The sequence below is a fragment of the Diceros bicornis genome, chromosome 13, assembly GCF_020826845.1.
Source record: "Diceros bicornis minor isolate mBicDic1 chromosome 13, mDicBic1.mat.cur, whole genome shotgun sequence".
Lineage (NCBI taxonomy): Eukaryota > Metazoa > Chordata > Mammalia > Perissodactyla > Rhinocerotidae > Diceros > Diceros bicornis.
In genome coordinates, this window is record NC_080752.1 from 34,695,458 (window position 1) to 34,716,587 (window position 21,130).

Sequence of the window (21,130 nt, forward strand, 5' to 3'; positions counted from 1 at the left end):
AGCTGTGCTTTGGGGCACAGACAGGCCACACTTGGAAGTCAAAGAACAGGTACAAGTTGAAGTTTTGGAGAGAGTGTACTGGGAAAATAGCCCTTCTCACAATAGAGACCACGATGGAGGACCCTTCCTCCACGGAGCCCACAGGCTGGTGTATGAAACAGACAATGAAGTCACCCAGCCCCAAATAACACTTGGATCATGAAGGAAACAAACAGGGCATGTGGGACCTGCCTTAGACTAGTGGGCGGGAAGGCCTCTGAGGGGTGACGGCTCAGACTGGGGTGGGAGGATGGGAAGGAGTCAGGGTGGAGAGAGCAGCTAGTGCAAAGCCCTGAGTGGGGACCGGCGTGACGTGTTCCGGAACCTGGCCTGTGGGGGGAGTGTAGGGAGCCAGCGGAGTGACATGGGATGATGGTGGAAGGGAAGGCAAGTCCCGTCTCTGGGGTCTGGGAAGCCACAGTGTTGAGCATGGTTGTCACTTCGACGCCATGGAAAGCCCTCCAAGAAGAGTGTCGCGTGATTTGATCTACAATTTTTTAAGAATGCTCTACGTGGGGAACAGCTTAGGTTTTCGCTGTGAGGAAGGGGTTGGGAGCAAAGACACAAGTCAGAAGGCCACGTGCTAGTTCAGCCAGAGAGAAGTGAGTGTGTTCAATTCACCATTCTTGTGGAAACCAGAGGGAACAAGCTGGCTGATGGCCAGGACATGGGAGTCGGGAGAGGCAGAGTCAGGAGTGACCGCCAGGCTTCCAAATGCGTTTACTTATTGATTTATTATGAAGGAGATCATGGGTACAAAAACATTTTTATAATGTTTCTGAATGATTTAAAGGATAATTAGGAAATGAGAACCTGTGTGCTCAGCATAACTTTCTTTAAAAAAGAGAACATTCCAAACCCCTCTGCAGTCCCAGGGTGACCCTTCCCACTCCTCTCCCACACCCAGGGATCTCATGAATCTGAATTTCGTGTTCATTATTACTCTGCTCCTCTTTATAATTGTACCACATATGTCAGTATCTCTGAACTACCTACCGTTTAGTTTTCCCTGTTTTTAGAATTTATATACATGGAACCATGTACATTGTGTTATTCTGTGACTTGCTTGTTTCATTCAACACTGCAGTGGTGAGATTCATTCATGGTGCATGCGGCCAGAATTCATTCCTTTTCATTGCTATGTAATATTCCATTTTATGAATGGAATTTATGATACACACTGTATTTATACATTTTTCTGTCAATGGGTCTTGAGTTGTTTCCATTTTTTGCTATAACAAACAATGCCACTATCACCATTCTTGGAGATGTTTCCTGGTGTGTACATTCATGAGCCTCTTTAGAACACATTTCTAGAAGGTGTCTGGCTTTATTAACCAGGAGAATGCCAGTGCTGTGGAGAAAAATGGAAAGGACCAGCTTGGGAGGAAGCATTCATTCAGGTAGGCTCTCGGCTCTAACAAATAGACTCTAAAGTGTATAATGGGTCAGACACAATACGTGTGCATTGCTTGCTCACACCAACAGTCTAAGGTGGTTCGGGTCTGAACGGTAAGTGGGTGTGTGCGTTGGTGAAGTGGGCGAGCTCTGCTACACACAGTCACGCAGGGATCCAAGCTGACGGAGGCTCTGCCGTCTTCCACGTATGATTTCCAAGGTCACCCTGGGCGTTGACCGTGAGCCTGCAGAAAAGAGAAGAGAGAGGGTGGAGAAAGCACACCTGCTTCTGATCCGCCTCGGGCCAGAAGGGACACTCATCACGTCCATTTCCAGGCGAACAGTGAGAACTCAGAATCCGCAAGGGATTCCGGGAAATGTGCTTCTCGGCTGGGCAGCTGCCTCCCAGCGTCAAGTCCACGTTATCGACGAGGGGGAAGGAGTTCCTTGCTGACTACTAGCCACCTCCAGCCCAGAGGAGAGAGAGAGTGCGCCAGGAGAAAACCTGTCACTGAGGAGGCGTCCCAGGGCCCACCCTTTAGTTTTCAGCTCGTTGCACTTCTATCTGCTCCGTGCTGTCCCACCCTTAGGATTTAGAGTTGGCCTTCTTCTCATCGTTGTGGCCATATAGTGCCCGGCCCCCTGCAGCTTCCTCTCTGTCTGCTCCCTCGCCCCACTCCCAGGCCCATCCAGGCTGCGGTGCTGTGTCCCGCCGGCTGATGGCGAGCCAGAGTGAGTACAGTTTCCCGGAGAGCGACGAGTGGGTCAACGCTTTCTCCAGTGTGAGCAGACAGAAGCCCTCGTTAAGGGCCTGGAGACGGACGGAGGTGCTTGCAGAAGTGTCTCTTTCTGTCTTTCCTGCTTCCCTCCTTGTGGTGATGAAGCAACTGGTGTGTCAACACGGAACTAGGTTGAGGTTTATCTGCCAACCTGGACCTGCCCGTTGCTTGTGAGCGAGACTCTGCAGATGGGTGTTGGATTCCCAAGGGGAAGGGGAGGGAAATCCCAACTCACCAGGTCTCGGGATGACGCGGGCCCACAGACACAGAAGGCCGAACTTGATGCAAACGCAAGAGGTTTATTGAGCGGAGCTCCGGGTCGACTCGTGTCCCTCGCAGGAGACAGAGGGGTCGACCCCGAGCCTTAGGGGGCAAGTTCTTTTATAGGATTTGGGAGCATAAAGCGGGAAAAGGTTGGCGTGGTTTTACATGATTGGTTAATTCAAAACATTCAGACAGTTACATTTTATGGCGCGAATTGCTACGGCGCGAAACAGCTATCAAGGTGCACACACATGTCCCCACCTGGCCCCCCTCCACCCCGACCCTCCCAAACTTATCCCTCTGTAGCACTCCCTTGTTCTCAATTTTCTCTGAACAGTTTAGGGTGAGTCTTCCGCGAACAGGGTCAGTTGGGATCGATAGACTCTATTCATAGAAGACTCGCCCCAACTGCCCCTTAAGGTGTTAACATATTAAATTTTTAACATAATTTACATCCTTCATGGGGAGAGGAGCCAGGCGCCAACTCTCAAACCCACTTTCATCTAATTCACTAGATGTTTATCGAGCACGTACTACATACCCGCGCGATAAGTGGCCATGGCTGTAGCACAGTTCAGAGCATGGGCTCTGGGGCCAGGCACCAGGGTGTGCTTCCTGGCTTTGCCCCTTCAGCTGTGTGACCTTGGACAGGTGACTTAACCTGTCTGAACTTTACTTTACTTTCCTCATTGGTAAAATGGGATAGTAAGAGTACCTGTCTCCGGTGTTAGGAGCAGTGTAAGAGATGGTCCAGGCAGGTGTTTGACATAGTGCCCCGCACTCAGCAAACTGCAGCTGTGACAGGGAAGGACAGAACTTAAAGCAACTCACCCGAGTAAGCTAAAAAGACAGATGCGCTTGGCTCTGAAGACTCAATTTTTCTGTGCTGCGACCTAAGGGGTCTCTTACCCACTTTTTCCTGAGGATAAACATATTTTTAAGTTAAAGCTTCTTGTGGACACATAAGACATATGGCTACAGTAGAGCCTTGGTTGACACAGTGGGTACAGCACCTTCTGCCCCCGGGAGGTTGGCTGTGGTGTCTCCCGTTTGCCCACCTCACTGTGCCAGCAGCCACTCCCCTACGACTTGAAGCTGAAACAAGCAGTGGGCAAGTTTGTGCGAGGCCCAGGGTGGGAGAGGGTCTGGGTTCCCTATTCCCCCAAGTGAGCCACCCCAGTTCTGGGCACCAGACTTGGGTCTCCTGGTTCCCAACATTTTCTTATGTTGTTGGTGGTGAGGATTTGAGATGGCTCCTGATGGGACATCAGGGGGCAGGAGTCACCCTTGGAGTTCCTAGAAAGGAATGCACACTCGAAAACTCAGGGTGAGCGTTGTCTGTGGGAGCACTCAACAGATGTGTGTGCCATGGCCCAGCGGGTGTAAAGAAACCACTGTAGGCCGACTCTCTGAAGCAATACCGTCTTCGAAGAGTTTAAGGCCAACATTAAAGTTAGTTTCGTAGTTTTTTTTTTTGAACCCCTCTTGGGTCTTTAAATGAGTCTCAGCATCCTGAGAAACTGCATCTCCATGTTAATTATCTTAACCTGAAACATCTCAATTACGGAAATTATGGCCGCCCCTGGCAGTTTCCAGGCTCCGGCAAGCAGTGACTTGAGCAGAGCTGGGCAGGGCATCACTCAGAAATGAGTTTTTATGTGAGTAACACTACCCAAGAGGGCACTGGACAGCTCAGTCATTATGTTGACTTATTTTCTATTTTTTTATTCCCTTGACACATTCCTGAAGGGATTTGAGGCCACTCATAATAAAAAAACATTCATCAAACTGATGATTAAGAAGTAAAGAAAAATAAACACACTAAAGCAGGAAAAATCTAGGAAATAAAGGCCATAGGAAAGGACAAACAGATATATGACCATGAGGACCAAATTAGCGAGTGTGGTTAAGCTCAGAATTGGGATCTGAGCTTCCCAGCAGCCCATGCAAAGAAGAGAACTAGAATCAGCCATCTAATTCTCATTATCAGAAGGAAGGCAGCGTGCCAAAGGATTCCCACCACATGTGGACCTTTATAAGGACACGGAGGGGTCAGTGTCCTCAACCACGTGCAGCAGCAAATTTGATGAGAGATTTCCTGGGGCTGAGATTTCCTGTGACTCTGTTTGCTCACATGTAAAATATGAGTGATATTTACCTTCCCAGATTATTTGAGGACTAGATCGGTGCCTGGCAGAGAGTGAGCACCCAGCAGAAGTTCATTTCTTTACTTTCCATTCCCCCACCCACCCCAACACACACACAGGATTAGTGCCTTATTCATCCTCTCCAAGGCAGCTATTTAACTCTCAGCCCTATTTTACTTGGGCATAATGATCCCTACAATGTGTCCAGCTCAGTGGTAGATTCTGGGGATACAGCAGTGAATGAGCAGATGTGGATCCTACATTTAGGAAGCTCACAGATTAGCAGGGAAGCAAGGCAAACAGACAATGGAATATGACACGATAAGTACAATTAAAAGGGCATAATAATCACTGCAGTAGCTTCCATTGTTTAGCGCCTAATCTGAGCTAGGATCTGTACTCGACAAGAATAGCATGAGAAAGGGAGCCTAGAGACGCAGCGAGGAACCCATATACAAACATGCTCAGCAAAACTCTTAGCAAACTGCATTCAAAAAGCATGCAATATCAGATTATACAATATCAGACCAAATTAAATTGATCTCTGAATGCAAGTTTCACCTTAGAAAATCACTTCAATAGGTTAATAGATGGAAGAAAAAATTACACAAATCTCAATAAATCAGAAAAAACAGTTGATAAAATTTCCATTTATGATTTTAAAATAGAACTTAAGCTGAGAATAGAAAGGAACTTTAACCTGATCAAGAAAATCTACAATGATGGTTCTCAAAGTGTATCAGCATTGCCAGGGAACTTGTCCAAAATGAAAACCCTCTGGCCTCACCTATACCTGTTGAATGAGAAACTCGGAGTGGGGGCAGCAGTCTGGATTTTAACAAGCCCTCCAGGTAACCCTGGTGCTGCTGGAGTGTGACAATTACTGATCCACAAGAAACCCACATCAAAAACTGTACTTAATGATGGAATGTTAACACCATTCCTCTAGGATCAGAACAAGACAAGCATGCCCACTATCATCACGTTTATTCAGCATTGAACAGAAAGTTCATGCAGTGCAGTAAAGCAAGACAAAGAAATGATAGCTTTAAGGATTGGAAAGGAAGGATTATGCATGTTGAAAATCTAAATGAATCTACAAGCTATAAGAATCAACGAGGGTTTAGCAAGATTATCACTTAAAACCAATACACAAAAATCAATCATATTTCTCTATACCAACAGCAAATAGAAAGTGAAAAATTTAAATACACCACTTAGAGTAGCAATAAAAGTAAAAAAAAAAAACAACAATGAGCAAATCTAACAAAATATGTGCAAACCTTTATGGAGTATTCTATATAACGGTACTGAAAAACGTGAGAGAAGATCTAAACTGATGGAAAGAGATACCACGTTCAAAGATTGAAAGCTCAATATTGAAAAGATGTCAATTCTCCCCAAGATCTGTAAATTAATGCAAATGCAATTAAAATCACTACAGATTGTGTGAGTGTATGTATGTCTATAGAACTTATAAGCTGATTCTAAAATTTATATGGAAGTGTTAAGAGCCAAGAACAGCTAAGTCACTCTTTAACAGGAAAAGGTGAGAGAACTTGCTCTACCAGGTTTTAAGACTTATTAGAAAACTATAGTAATGAAGACAATGCAGAAACAGACTAATAGACCAGTTACAATCATGCGCCGCATAACGACGTTTTGGTCAACAATGGACCGCATATACGACGGCAGTCCCATAAGATTAGTACCATACGACCCAGGTGTGTAGTAGGCTATACCATCCAGGTTTGTGTAAATACTCTCTATGATGTTTGCACAAGGACAAAATCACCTTGTGATTTGATGCATTTCTCAGAACGTATCCCCATCATTAATCAACACATATACACAGAACAGAGGGCCAGACGTTTTATTATTGTGTGGAAGAAGTTGTTTATAAACCCTAGATGCTAGTCTGTCGTCATTTACTTGTATTACAAACGTGTTTTCTCCTATTTTGTGGTTTATCCTTTCACTCTCATAATCTGTCTTTTAATAAATAGAAGTTCTTAATTTTAATATAGCTAGATTTATCATTCCTTTCCTTTATTGTTTTGTTCTTTGTAGACCAGTATCGAGGAAATATAAACATCTCCTACCATTCAATAAAAATAAGAAAAAGAAAAACAATCTCGTAGAAAAATAAGATAAAACTATGCATAGGCCCTTCACGAAATAAATAGATTTCTAATAAACAGAGAAAAGATATTCAACCTCATTAGTAATCAGGGAAATTCAGATGAAAACCACAGTGGTATACTATTACACGCTCACCAGATAGGCAAAAATAAATACACACATAAAGTAGAACTGTTAGCAAGGGTATGGAAAAACTGGAACCCTCATAAATCACTGATGAGGATAAATTGGTACAACCACCTGAAAAATAGTTTGTAACTACCCCGTAAGTTGAAAAAGTCAGAAATGTGACTCTTAGGTATGTACTAGGGAAACTCTTGCCTTTGCTCCCCAATAGACATGAATATTCACAGCAGCATTAGTCAAATTATCCAAAAACTGGAAACAATGCCCATTGGTGGTAGGTCAGATAACTAAAATGTAGTATATTCATATGATGGAATATTAGAGAGCAATGAAGATGGACCACTTATGGCTCACACAGCAACATGGATGAATTTCATAAACATAATGTGGAGTGAACGAAGCAAGTCACAAAGTGTGCTTCCATTTACATAAAGTCCAAAAGCAGGCAAAACTAAACAATAAAGTAAAAACCATAAAGAAAGAAAAGCAAGGGAACGATGATTGTAAGAGTTTGCGTAATTGCTAGTTCGGGGGGGAGGGGGGCGGTTGTAGTGAGGGAGGAGTCCCCAAACAGCTTCAGAGTTGGGACTTGCTATTTCTTGACCTGGGGGTGTTGTTCCTTAAATTGATCGTACGTTTACACAATCCTCCATATGCATGATGTATTTTGCAGTTTAAAGAAATGCACACAGATATAAACGCAGCCACAGAATGCATGCGTGAGTGGACCAAGCTCATCAATCAACACAGCTCACACTGGCCAGAAGGAGAGGAGATCCCCGCCTCGAGCAGACAGGTAGCAGACGATATGCCAAGCTTCAGGGAGGGCCGCTGGGGGTGCTCTGCCAGGGGCCAGCCTCTCCAGAGCCCCGAAACTCAGGGAAGAGGAGGGCGCCCACACGCTGGTGACCAGACCATGATGCCATCACTGAGTTGCGTCTCTCTGGAAAAGTCCCTGAGCGCATGTGGGTGGAGGGCACCTGTGTCAATAAAGCCTTGACTATCTCCTGCTGGTGGGGGGTAGAGGGGGTGTGGGGGGGTGGGGGGCAGTGGGCTTGAGGGAAAGAGGAAGGGTCACGGGAGATAGAGGTCTTAAACCAGGGTCCCCAAGTAGGCTCCAAGGGCCCACGAACCCATTAAACTGTAAGCAAAATGTTCCATGTGCATTTTTCAGGGGGAATGTGTCCCCAGCTGTCCTCTGCTCCTTGAAGAGGTGGGGACACCCCTTCCCTCCTGTAGCAGATGCTGTCAGTGCCCCCTCATCCCCTCTCTCTTCAGTTCGCAGAGATCCGGCCTCCGAGTGCCAGCGCCTGCACTCTTTGCTCCAGGCTTCCACTGGCCACCAGAGCCTGCTGACCAAAGTACCAGGGAACGAATGCCGCCAGGAGCAGCCTCAGCCAGCGACTGATGGGAGTGGGTGTATAGATGGCCCAGCTCCCCTGCTCCTGTGATGGGCCAGCGCTGGGGCACGAGTGCCACATCACTTTCCTTAGCTCCCCAGTGTGTGAAGTTCCAGTTATCCACAAGTGGTAACCATGGTAACCAGCTCACTAACACATCCTTCACTGGCTTCTTCCCTGCTCACTTCCCCCCCCGTCCCAGTGTACCCTGCACCCCTCAAATAAACTACTTGCACTATAAACCCTTGTCTCTGAATCTCCTTCTAGCAGATCCCAAACTAGGAAACCCCCAAAAGATGAAGAACGCTCACAGGAGGTCAGGAAGGGAGGCTCCCGTCATGGTTCTGCACCAACTTGCCCACAACCTTAGGCCAGTTACAGCTCCTCCCTGAGCCTCAGTTTCCCCATCTGCAAGGAAAAGAAAGCTAAGGCATCTCTACTGCTTCCTTTAAATGCTCAAAAGGGTAAGTGACCCCATAAGAGTTAAGAACACCTGTCCTGAACTGTGTGTTCTACGATGGTTAATTTTATGTGTCAACTTGGCTAGGCCATGGTGCCCAGATATTTGGCTAAACACCAGCCTGGCTGTTGCTGTGAAGGCATTTTTAGAAGAGATTAACATTTAAATCAGTAGACTTTGAGTAAAGCAGATCACCCTCCATACTGTGGGTGGGCCTCATTCAATCAGTTGAAGGCCCTAGGAGAAAAAGACCGACCTCCTCCAAGGAAGAGGGAATTCCTTCAGCAGACTGCCTTCGGGCTCAAGCTGCAGCATCAACTCTTCCCTGGGTCTCTCACCTGCCTGCCCTGCAGATTTGGGACTCACCAGCCTCTGCAAGCGGGTGAGCCAATTCTCTAAAATCTCACAATAGATAGATATACATCCTATTGCTTCTGTTTCTTTGACTTTTGTTTCATGATCCTTGAGGACAAGGACCCTTCCATCTTTTGTGTCCCCAATGCCTGGCACACTGCCTGGTACAGAGGGGTGCTCAGCAGATGTCTGTTGAATGAATCTAAATCAGAAGACAGGAGAGTCTGGGGTCTTTTATCTCCCCCTCCGTTGGCCAGTAAAGCCTGCGGTTAAGGCTTTGCAGTCAGCTCGACCTGGGTTCAAGTCCTAACTTCTTTAAGTACCAGTTGTGAGATCTTGTTCTGGTCATTCGGCCTCTCTGAGCCTCAGTTTCCTTGCCTACAAGACGGAGTGATAATCCCTTCCTTGTGGGGTTGATGTGAGGATCACATGAGGTCATGTCAACAGCCCAGCCTGGAGTCTGCCCAGAGCTCAATATCCCCTAGTCAGTGTTATTGGTTGGGAACACAGACAACAGGACTGGAACATTCTCTTTACAAAGGTACTTAAGGAAGCACTGTTGGGATAGCACACTTGAAATCAGAACATCCTAGAAAAATTGAGGCCTGGATTCTTAAGACCTGGGAACAGGGCCTGGCACACAACGAGTTCTCAGTAAATGGAATGGAAGGATAGTGCACAAATAGTTTGTTGCAGATATTAGAGCCCTGATTGATGAAAAGCAGGATAAGAACACTATAAAGAGAGGATGTGGGGCATCCTCATGACTCATCATGTTCATGCTAAACCCACAGGGCCCTTGAGTGGCAGCTAAAGAAGCCTGGGCAACCCTCCCTAGTAATGATGGATGCATAATGACGTCTGGAGCACTGGGAAGAAGAGCCAGATGCCACGCCGACGTGCTCTGCTAAGACCTCTGCAACAGCCTTACCCAACCCTGCCTCGCTGCTTCCTGGCTGGGTGTGAATCCCCGAACCAACAAATCCCGGAAAAGATCATCACCCAAGCCTGGCTGGGGAGAATGTGAGGCGTCAGTGTTATTTTAAACCCAAGCTAGGATCAGGTTTGTATGACAATGTTATTTTAACGTAGCTCCAGGTCCAAACTTCCAAGTTGCTGCTGGAGATATGCACTCAGAGTCTAACCAGAAAAAGCAGAGTGATGAATTTGCGAGCTCACCAGCTGCCTGCAGGGCCCCAGCTCCTGGCTCTGGCCCTTTCCCTCCCTGACATCCCTCCTGATCAAAATTACTCTAAAACAACAACAACGTCAGCAACTGGATGGCAAACATCTGGAACATTTATCAATCTCATTAGGAACAAATAAGCACAAAATACCACTATCAAAATAGCAGAAACAAAAACAAAAACAAAAGCTGCTGGGAAGGCCAGGGCAAAGTGAGCAGACTTGTGGATTGCTTGTATAGACACGATTTGATAATCCTTTGAAAAGCAGTATCAAATATTAGGAATTCTACCTCTAGGAAAATAAACAAGGAAGTAATACTACACAGAGACAAATGTTTATTTAGGATTCTGTTATAGGGAAGCAGAACTTGCCATCTCTAGATGTGTCTCTTTGGCATGAGGATTATTTTGGGTTGGTTATTTTTTAAAAAACTACAGACATGGGAGAAGCTCTGAAAACCAAGTAGAAGTTACCCTCTGTAAGAGATATTTCCATTTGTAAGGGAAATCTCCATTTGTAAAGGTGTCTCCCTCTCTGCACCAGGAAGAGGGGGATGACCTTATCTCTAGAAACTCATCAATGTGGAAAGCAAGGACTTAAATAGGCATAATAACCTTGCTCTTGTTTACTGTGCTTTTCTGGTAATTTCCAATAACTGACCCCCCTCACCCCCAACATCTTCCTTTGTCTTTAGCTGAAGATGGTTTTTAAGGTGGCAACCTAGGCCATTCTGATGAGTTACTCAGCTTTTCTGGGTTTCTCCCATATATACATGCTATTAAACTTTGTTTGATTTTCTCCTGTTAATCTGTCTCATGTCAATTTAGTTCTTAGACCAACCAGAAGGACCTAGAGGGTAGAGGAATTGTCTTCCTCCCCTACACTAATATAAAAGACAGTTCATAATTGCTTACTTCTGAATTTTCAATAAAAATTAAGGTTTGTAAGGGTTAAGAATTCTAATTAATATATGTGATTAAAGCTACTAAAAATTAGTAAGGAAAACATCTTTGTAGTCAAGGAAAGTAAGATGTATGTTTTCAGTAAAGAAGGTATAAGTAAAGTAAATATTTTTGTTTGTTTTGATAAGAAAGATAAATTTGTCCTAAAGTAGGAGGAAAAAAAAAAAAAGAAGACTCAGGACAAATTCTGAATGTAAAAACAAGTTATAGAAGTTTTGTGAAAAGGGAACGTTGAGAAAAGAGTTTTATGCGTGGTCAAGCTGGCTAAGATTGGAATAAGTTTAATTAAGTAAATGAGTTTTAATATCAAAAGTAAGCTGGTGCAAAATTAGAATTTGGTTTTCCCTTTCTTAAAAGGATAATCTTCCTGGACTTTTAGTCAGCTCTTGGTAATGAGATTATAACAGATTTTTCTTTACCTTTGAGTAAATCTACCTAAAAGACAGAAATTCTATGGTTTATCAAAATAATTTCCTATGTTCTAAAAGATTGAAATCCCTCTATTAAAAGAACTAAGGTTTTTTTTTAACTGTTTGTCTTTAACATCTGTTGTCACTTTGGTTAAATGGATAACTAAGCATTATTTCACAGTGACCAGTGTTTCAGAGTGACACAAGATCAGCAAGCACCTGATCTTGTTTGACTAAGTGTTTTAAATAAACCTTTTGATATTTTTGACAAGCTTCCCCAAAGAGTCAGATCCCAAATGAAGTCTTTCTTTTGACTTGGAAAAAAACAATTTTTTTCTTAGAGAATTTTCAGAGGGCCCTTGGGACTTCTCAAAGAAATTTGTTCTCCCTATAAAGAGGGAGATACTGAATTAATTAGGCTTGTTTGGTATGCCAAATTGCATGGGAAGCATTGTCAAGCAAATGATGATAAACCTTCTTAGGTTATATTGCACAGGTAAATATTATACACTATTTTAACCTTGCTACCTTGATTCTAACACCACCAGAGGAAAAGACTACTACTGCATTCTATTATCTAATTTGGTTTACAGATGGGTCTTACTTAAACGATAAGCAAGGATGTTATCAAGCTGGATATGCTGTTCAGCCTTGAGAATGCCCATTACTTTCTATTAACCCTGCTAACCCACTGAAAGATTTCCTTCTACAGCCTCAAGAAATTGCCATGGAAGAAGAGAAACAAAGGTGGCAACAAAAAGGGAGAATTTTTGATACCGCCACACAGACGTGGTTCCAGCCTGATACCCAACCATAGTGCCCATTGGCGCACCATTGCCACTGCTCCAGCATATATATCAATTGCCCACTGGGAACCTGAAAAGATGATTTTCTGGGGAAACCAATATTTTTGGAAACTTTCTCTCACAGTGACTTATAAAGCATATGCTCGTTACACTATATGTCCTAAACATAACCCTGGGAAAATACTCTATGGGTCGCAAGGTCACTTTTTGCTTCCTAAGGGACCCTTTGAGTTATAGCAATTGAACTTTGTTCAAATGCCACCATGTCCAGGACATAATATCTTCACAATGATCTGTGTGTTCTCACATTGGGTCCAGGCCCTTCCTTGCAGAAGAGCAACAGCTTTAGTAGTAGGTAAATTATTAGAAAGGATAATTCCTGTTTAGGAAATGTGTAACTACCAAGTTACACAGCGACCAGGGAACTCATTTCACCAGACAAATAATTAAATCTATTTGTGACGTTTGGCCAATAGCGCAACAATTTGACTAATGGTCCAGTCGAAACTCAGTTGGCAAAACTTTCAGAAGCATTTAATCTCTCATGGCCAAAAGCTCTTGGACTAGTACTTCTTAATCTTGGACCTACACCTTTTGGTAAACAAACTGTCTCCTTTTGAAATAATAGCAGGACAGCCTATGCAATTAGATGAGGAAATGTATGAACCAACTTTGCGTAAGGGGGATACATTACATTGTTGTCAGGGTCTCACAGAGGTGCTTAAAAGAAATGAAAGGTTGGTAGCTGATTCCTTTCCCAGAGAGCTCCCAGGAGATGAAGACCTTAAAGATCATGAACTACAACATGGACAGTTTATTTATTGGAAGAGGCATCAAATAAAAGACTCTTTGCAGCTCTGTTGGAAATGACCATACCAGGTACTTTTAACCAATTCATGCACTGCAGAATCAAAAGGCATAGTTCACACACTCCACTTCGGCAGCACGGGGTTCGCCAGTTCGGATCCCAGGTGCGGACCTACTCGCAGCTCATCAAGCCATGCTGAGGCAGCATCCCACAGAGAAGAGCTACAACTCTACAACTATGATACACAACTATCCACTGGGGCTTTGGGGAGAAAAAAGAGGAAGTTTGGCAATAGATGTTAGTGCAAGGCCAATCTTCCTCAAAAAAAAAAAAAAAAGGCATAGACACATGGATTAACATTTCTCGTTTAAAAACGGCTTCTCTGCCTGAGTGGGTTTCGGTTCCTATTTGTGATACCCCACTTCAACTGACCAATGCGAATAGCCCCAAACCAGGATGAGAAGACGACGGCATCTGTTGTAGACAGCTGTCCCAAGACTCTGAACCAGGCCTGTATTCCCAACCTTATATATCCTTATTTAAACCTTTGTTATGCTTAAACTGTATACCTTCTTTATAATTGTTCCATTTAAGGTTTTCAGAATACTATCATACTTAAAAAAAGTGATTAGTTTGAAATAGACTGGTCTTGAAGGCTGGGCAATTATTGGGCGGCTCCTAATGGAACTCAGTGGTTATATGGAACAAGTTTCTGGTCTTGGCTACTGCCTGGATGGCTAAAACACTGCACCCTGAGCTTCCCGTGGATGCAGGGAAGAAGTCACACTGAGCTAACATCTGTTGCCAATCTCCCTTTCTTTAAGGCCAGATGGGCTCATTCAGTGTTCCACTGGTATGGCCACCCAGCAGCTATATTTATTCCTTCCTTGGGGCTACAAGATGTCATATTACATACAGAAGCCCTGACTAAATTTACTCAACAAGCTCTTAGGGATAGTCAGGCAGGAATAGCCTTATTAAATACTGAAATGTCTTTATGAGAAAGGCCGTCCTTCAAAATAGAATGGCCTCAGATATTTTAACTGCATCCCAAGGTGGTACCTGTGCAGTCATTCAACCTGAATGCTGTGTTTTTATACCAGATGAATCTTCCACTGTGACATCTCTGCTAAAGCACATAAAAAGGTAGCTGAATGCCCTAAATCAACCCTGTGCCTAGTCTTGATTTGTTTAGTTGGCTCCCTTTCGGTACTGGCTCCCTTTTGCGATCTGCATCGCAATTCCTATTTCTATTACTCCTTAGAATTCTTGTATTAGTCATAATATTCTAATATTAGTCATAATTACTTTTTTCTTTACTCAATGTTGTAAGACTGGCATGCAGGCTAGAGCAATAACTGCTCAGCACCTTGAGATGGTTGATCGATCTCATAATCCTGAATGAATTTCATTTTCTGATTAAGACTATGCCTAAGAATTCATTTTTAAGTGAATCATTTCAAGTATTGGATTATTTATTCTATAATTGTTATAAACAATGTAACTATAGGAAGTTATGTAAAAGCACATGTACAATGTTTGTGCAATAATCTAAAAATAATGACAAATTACGTAACCTATGGAACACTTGCCCTGTTAAGAGATACCTCTATGCTTGTCCACTATATTCAACTATTTCCCCCCAGTGTGGATAACTGGGGCAAATCGATGAAATAAAAGCCTACCACCAAGAGACATGGAGGACCCAGGGCAGGCAGCAACGATCTTGGCACCAAGGGACAATATTTTGATCAGCAATGCTTTGTATCAAAAAATTATTGATCAAAAGGAGAAAATGACAAGAGATTTTCACATGGTGAGGTATATCGGGTAAGTATTTGGGTTCAAAACTGATTTAGCTTGAACTAGAGAAGCCTGACTTATGGCCTATCAAACATACATTGTACATCTGCTTAACCATTAAAGTAAAGAATGCACTCTCTTAAGATAACAATGCATACTTCTCCTTCTACACCCTATTGGTAATGCCTGGATTAGTCCCTTTCCCGAGGTCAGTGTCATGTTGATCTGCTAATTTGCAACTGAATACGTCTTTGAAACTTTGATGAATTCGTATCCTATCCTCGGCATGTTTAATGTATATTCTTTGTTCTAAAAAGATATATGACTGTACTGAAAACCATGCTTTTCCAGAACGCTTTCTTAGGCCTTCCTGGGTTATAATCCTCACTCTGGCTCAAGTAAAACTCACCTTATTTCTTTTATCTATCGAATGGTTATTGGTTATTTTGTGTCAACAGTGGGGAGGAGTTTATCTTTATACTTGAAAAATAATATTAATTTGGAATAATAACTGGAAATTTTTTAAACAAATAAATAAAAATTATACAAGAACAGAAAAGAATCTGTAAGACATAAAATAAAAAATTCTATATATTAAAAAAATGGAAGGAAATAAAATTATTGGCTAGAAAGGAAATAGATGAAATCCACTTGATGGAATCAGGGAGTATTTTTATTTGTGTTTCCTCCAACCAGACTTTTATTCCCCCAAATTTGTTATTATCATCTGCTTGTAGTAAGAAGAGGGAAATGTCCCATAAACTTTTCTAAAAGGAGACTATGGAAATCAGTAATCCCACTGTGTGAAACATGAGGTCTTCTTGGGGGTTTTCCATCAGCAGGATACAAAGCTCCAACCCTGTGGCGTTTTGAGTTTCTTCCAGCAGGTAAGGTCAGAACCTTGACCATGGGGGTGGAGGAAGTGTCTTTTTTCAACTCTCAAATAATGAGCTGGTTGCTCTTCCCCAAAATGGAAAGAATTTATCCTTTGACTGAACTGCTGCCAAAGTAGGAAGCCTCCTCCCCACACAAAGGGAAGCAGATCCTGGGCCCTTATTCTCCACCAGCTAGCCAGACACTTTGTTGTTGCCGGCACCAAGCAAGCCTCTCTCATGTGTCTGCTGCATGCCCCTTATCAAACAGTCCAGTGACGGAGGGAAAAGTCTTTGGCACCGAGCCTGCCTAGGTCCAAATCCCTGTTCAAATCCCTGGCAGTGCCAGACAAGTGCCTGAGCTCTACATCATCCAACTGGATGAAATGTAAATAACTATAAACCAGAGAGGAAAAGAATGAAAGAATTCAGAATTCAATCCAGGCAGTAAAGCAATTAGTTGAAAGAAGTTAGCCTCAGCCCCATGGAGAGTTCCAGACTCAAAGCAAAAGAAAGAATTACCTAAAGGTATAACTTGAACCCAGATAAACCATCACCCCTCTCAATGGAATGGAGTTGGAGTCCTCTGTTGTCATAGTGACTGAAAACCATGGGCTTGGTGGTTCTTCTATGGTAAGGAGAGAATCATTTCACATCTCAGGTCCCTGCCCCAAAACACAGCTGGTTGATGAGAAGCCCAAATTCCCCTGAGGTGGTAATCCCAATTTTCTTGAGATAGTAAAACTGCTCCTTTATTTTACAGGAGGCCAATGGGGAATCAGGACTTTCACGACTACTCAGTGGCAATGAGGCTACCCCCCCCCACACACACACACAAACACACACACACACACACACACACACACACACAGTGCCAGTGGAGCCCATGTGGAGAGTAACAAACTACCCATTTCCCTCTCAACCAGGGTGGGATCATTGAGGCCAGAATTCCAACCACCACCCCCCACAACAAGAGATACACTTAAAAGCGCTATAGATAAATCAAAATGAAATCCTGAAAAAAATAAAATGACAGGTTTAAGCCCTAATATATCAATAACTACACTAAATATAAATGGTCTAAATACACCAATTAAAAGACAGAGATTAGCAGAATGATTTTGTGTGTGTGTGTGTGAAGAAGATCAGCCCTGAGCTAACATCCATGCCAATCCTCCTCTTTTTGCTGAGGAAGACCAGCCCTGACTAACATCTATTGCCAATCCTCCTCCTTTTTTTTTTCCCCCTTTTTCTCCCCAAAGCCCTGGTAGATAGTTGTATGTCATAGTTGCACATCCTTCTAGTTGCTGTATGTGGGACACCGCCTCAGCATGGCTGAACAAGCGATGCCTTGGTGCACGCCCAGGATCTGAACCTGGGCCACCAGTAGCGGAGTGCACGCACTTACCCACTAAGCCACAAGGCTGACCCCAGCAGAATGATTTTGAAAACTATATGCTGTCTAAACTATATGCTGTAAGCAAGAAATTTACTTCAAACGTTATAAAATAAGTAGGTAGGTTGAAAGTAAAAGAATAGAAAAAGATATGCCATGCAACTTTTAACCCAAAGAAAGCAGGAATAGCTTTATTATTATAAGATAATATAGACTTCAGAGCAAAAAATTTACCAGGGACTGAGAAGGACATTACATAATGATAAAACTTTCAGTCCACCAAGGAAGGCATTAATCCTAAATACACATGCACCAAACAACGTAGCTGCAAAATGTGTGAAGAGCTGAGAGAATGAAAGGAGAAATCAACAAATCCACAGCTATAATTGGAGAGTTCAACACTTCTCTCTCAACAATTGAGAGAACAACCAGATGGCAAGGATGTAGAAGAACTGAAAAACTCTATCAACTAACAGAATCAAATTGACATTTATAGAACACTCTACCCAACAACTGCAGAATAAACATTCTTTCCAAGTACTCACAGATCATATACCAAATAGACCGTATCCTGGGTCATAAAGCAACCTCAACAAATTTGAAAGAATTGAAATCATACAGAGTGTGTTCTCTGACACAGTGGAATCAAACTAGAAACTAGTGACAGAAATAACAGAAAAATCTTCAATTACTTGGAAACTAAACAGTACACTTCTAATCAATGAGTCGAAGAGGAAGTCTCAAGGGAAATTAAAACACACATTGAGCTGAGTGAAAATGAAAAGACAACCTAGAAAATAGATGATACTCAGTAGTGTTGAGAAGAAAATTTATAACACTAAATGTTCACACTAGAAAAGAGGAAAAGTCTCAAATCAATAATCTAAGCTCCTTTCTCAAGGAATTGGAAAAAGTAAAGCAAAAGAAACTCGAACAAGCAGAAGGAAGGAAATAAGATAAAAAATTAACAAAATTGAAAACAAAAATAATAGAGAAAAATCAATGAAACAAAAATCTGATTATTTGAAAAGATCAATAAAATTGGCAAACATCTAACAAGATTGACAAATAAAAAAAGAGAGAAGACACAAATTATTAATATCAGGAATGTAACAGAGGATATCAACACAGACCCTGCAGACAGCCAAAGTATAACAAGGGAATACTACAAACAACTCCACACACACACATTTGACAACTTAGATGAAATGGACCAGTTCCTCCAAAAGCACAAACTAACACAACTCACCCAATGTGAAATGTATAATTTGAATATCCCTATATCTATTAAGAAAATTTAATTCATAATTTTAAAACTCCCAAAAAAGAAATCTCTTGCCCCAAATGGTTTCACCGGAGAATTCTATTAAACATTTAAAGATGAATTAACACCAATTCTACACAATTTCTTCCAGAAAAATAGAAGAGGTGGGAACACTCCCCAACTCATTTAATGAGGCAGGTATTACCCTGATACCAAAGCCAGACAAGAAAGAGTACCAAAAAAAAAAAAAAAAAAAAAACCAACCCAGAAAAACTACAGACCAATATCCCTCCTAAATAGACACAAATTCTTAACAAAATATTACCAAATAGAATTCAGCAATATATAAAAAGAATTATACCCTATGACAAAGTGAGGTTTATTTCAATGATAAAAATATATGCACCCCCATGTTCATTGCAGCATTGTTTACAATAGCCAAGATATGGAAACAATCTAAGCGTTCATCAGTGGATGAATGGATAAAGAAAATGTGGTATATATATACAATGGAATATTATTCAGCCATAAAAAAAGAATGAAATCTTGCCATTTGTGTCAACATGGATGGACCTTGAGGGCATTGTGCTGGGTGAGGTAAGTCAGACAAAGAAAGACAAATACTATATGATCTCACTTATATGGGCAATCTAAAAAAACAAAACCCCAAACCCACAGATACAGAGAACAGATTGGTTGTTGCCAGGGGTGGCGGGGGTGGCCAAAAGGGGTGAAGGGGGTCAAGGGGTGCAAAATTCCAGTTATAAAGTTGATGGGTCCTAGGGGTGTAACGTGCAGCATGGAGACTATGGTTGATAATACTGTATTGCATTTTTGAAAGCTGCTGGGAGAGTCAATCTTAAAAATTCTCATCACAAGAAAAAAAATTCTGTAACTATGTATGGTGATGGAAGTTAGCTGGACTTATTGTGGTGATCATTTTGCAATATGTACAAATATCAAATTATTATGTTGTACATCTGAAACTACTATAGTGTTGCATGTCAATTAAACCTCAATTTAAAACAACAAAAAAGAACAGGACTTGGGCTTGGAGCACTTCCTTACCTGGAGCTAAAGAGCTGGCACAGCCTGTGCTCAGCTTATCATCTTCCACGGGAATATCCTTCCATATTTCAGGCTCGATGAGTGTTCCTTTGTTTTGCTTAAACATGCACATCAATGGCCCTCAGGCACACCTCCATCTTTCAGTATTTCAGACTCCACAGGGGAGGGAGAAGGATCATTCTGCTATAGCATGAGAAGTGTACATGTAGGCCAATTGCCCTGTGCCCACTGCCAGGGAGACCTGCTAGCCATGAGGGACCCACTCACACTACTGGAGCTGATCTTGCTCTGTCTCTTCTTGGTGTGATTAAAGCCTTGTCTGTCAGTGCCTGACTGTATTGTGTTTTCCTTGGTGACTCTGACACCAAGATGTGGTGGGCAGAAGTGTTTGGACTTCTATTCCTGGAGGCTGACATTATGATGATCTCACTATTATCTATGTAATGGGAATCCTCCCGCAGCATAGGTTGCTGGTGTACGGTGCTCTGCTTGACAATAACCAGTGTAATTTGCCATTTTAACAGGCTAAAGAAGAAAAATCCTATCATCGTATCAACGGATGCAGAAAGAGCACTTGAAAAAAATCCAATAGTGATTCGTGATTAAGACTCTTTGCAAATTAGGAATAGAGAGGAACTTCCTCAACCTGATAGAGGGCATCTAGAAAAAATCTACAGTTAACAACACACTTATTGGTGAAAGACTGAATGCTTTCCCCACAAGGTTGAAAATATGACAAGGATGACCATTCTCACCACTGTTATTCTACCTAGTACTGAAATACTAGCCAGCGCAATAAGGCAAGAAAAGAAATAAAAGACATCTAGATGAGGAAGGAAGAAATAAAACTGCCCCTATTTGAGGTGACATGATTATCTATATAGAAAATCCCAAGAATCCACTAAAAATCCTAGAACTAATAAATGAGTTCAGCATCATCACATGATACAAGATCAATACGTAAAAAATCAGTTGTATTTTAATATATTAGCATCAACACACAGGCACTGAAATTAAAAATACAATACCATTCTCAATCACTCCCCCAAAAATAGATACTGAAGTGTAAATCTCACAAAACATGTACAAGATTTGTATTCTGAAAGCTACAAAAGGCTGAAGATATAAGCAAGATTATTCTAAAATAGAAAAGGCAAAGGAACTATAGTAGCTAAAACACTTTTTAAAAAGAAGAAGAAAGTGGGAGGAATTAGTCTACCCAATTTCAAGATGCAGCTACAGTAATCAAGACTGTGCATGGCTGGTGGATAGACACATAGATCAATGGAACAGAATAGAGAACCCAGAAATGGCCTACACAAGTATGGCCAATAGATTTTTTGACAAAGTTGCAAAGGTAATTCAATGGAGGAAGGAGAGTCTTTTTAACAAATGGTGCAGGAGCAAAGGATGTATCTTAAAATAAATGGTGTTTTCAGTTTGA

General features: G+C 42.2%; 2 long non-coding RNA genes across 5 annotated transcripts; both read left to right on the forward strand.

The window, feature by feature from the left end:
* The first annotated feature begins 1,907 nt into the window (after positions 1–1,907).
* Positions 1,908–12,646, forward strand: LOC131412870 (uncharacterized). Of its 4 annotated transcripts, none has more exons than XR_009221865.1 (3): positions 1,908–2,264; positions 7,569–7,691; positions 8,174–12,646. It is a non-coding gene; the product is annotated as an uncharacterized LOC131412870 (long non-coding RNA). The 4 variants fall into 4 exon arrangements; XR_009221864.1 differs by lacking the exon at positions 1,908–2,264 and having other exon boundaries at positions 7,507–7,691; positions 8,174–10,172; positions 12,382–12,646; XR_009221862.1 differs by lacking the exon at positions 1,908–2,264 and having other exon boundaries at positions 7,507–7,691; positions 8,174–9,137; positions 9,904–12,646.
* Positions 12,647–18,032: 5,386 nt separating this feature from the next.
* LOC131412871 (uncharacterized) lies at positions 18,033–21,130 on the forward strand. The gene is made up of 2 exons (XR_009221866.1): positions 18,033–19,215; positions 20,211–21,130. It is a non-coding gene; the product is annotated as an uncharacterized LOC131412871 (long non-coding RNA).